The following is a 1,391-nucleotide window of genomic DNA, read 5'->3' on the forward strand; positions in this document are numbered from 1 at the left end:
ACAGGATCAATTCCACATGGGTTAGAGAATTAGCTTCAAATGGCTGGTTACAACCTCCCACGGACTTGCTCCCTCCCAATCTCTAATAAAACCTAGAAACAAACAAAGGTGGGAAGACGTGTGAGGGGAAGACTCTGTCAAACAAAGGAAAGGGACATAAAACCTGCTCAGCAGCCTACTGGAGTTCCTGCCCTGCCCCCAGAAGCCATGCTGGGGAGCCAAAAATACCCAGAGACCTTAGCCAATAAGCTGGAGAGAAGCAACTGGGTGGAAGTCTGTCACTTTTCCTTTTAGACCCAGGGACTACAGAACCTCCTGCTGGGAGGTACCCAGCAAAGTGGGTGGGTGGGGGCTCGACTGCTCTAGAGTAGAACACAGACCCAGGGAACTGCCCAGAGCCTGGGGTGTACCCTTCGTGCATCCCTACAGGAACGGTATAGATGTCCCTCAAGCAGTTGGAATGAACCTTGGTATAAGACATTTTTAAAAAATTTATCCATTTTGAGAAACAGGGACAGAGAGTGCACCTGCACGGGCGAGGTGGGGGGAAAGGGGGCAGAGAGAGGCAGAGAGAAAATCCCAAGCAGGTTCCACGCTGTCAGCACAGAGCCCAACACAGGGCTCAATCTCACAACTGTGAGATCATGACCTGAGCTGAAACTAAGAGTTGTACGCTTAATCGACTGAGCCACCCAGGTGCCCTGCTATAAGACATTTAACACAATTCTTAGGAAAGAGAGAAGAATCCAGAATACTGCTAACGACTACCCCAGGGCACGGCTCTCCCAGTGTGCAACTTCTTGCTGACCACACAATATTGGGCCCATGAGAGCCCAGAAGAGAAAGCGGTGAGAAAGGATGCCAAGAGACCAGGAAGAAAAAGCCAGGAACTCCCCCACTGTACCAAAGCAAACAGAATATCTGGAAACGGCATGGTAACTCTGCAAACATATTATGGCCAAAAGAGGGGGGAAAAAAAGGAATAGGGAGGGAGATGGCTCAGGAAAGGCCAAGTCTCCCACCAAGAAGAGAACACACTGCAAGGAAGAGAAGGAAATTCCTCACAACTTTGTAAGAACATGTTCTCAATAAGAAGGCAAAGATGAGATGATAAAACACAGTAAGATGAAAGGGACAAATTCGCAACCTAGACAAACTTCAGACTAAAACACACCATTTCAGAGCTAATAAATACATTCACAAACAGCCAGAAACAGAACATATATAGCTGAAAATCAAATCAGCCAAACAGTGAATGCAGATGGAAAAAACAAGAGCTAAAGCAATTACAGCAAAGCTAACAGCATTGGAAGAGAGACAAAGACAATCCAACATAAGGATAATTTGTGTCCCTATAGTAGGGAACCCAAAAAATGGAACAGAAGAAGCTA

Source organism: Lynx canadensis, chromosome X, assembly GCF_007474595.2.
Source record: "Lynx canadensis isolate LIC74 chromosome X, mLynCan4.pri.v2, whole genome shotgun sequence".
NCBI classification, from domain to species: Eukaryota; Metazoa; Chordata; class Mammalia; order Carnivora; family Felidae; genus Lynx; species Lynx canadensis.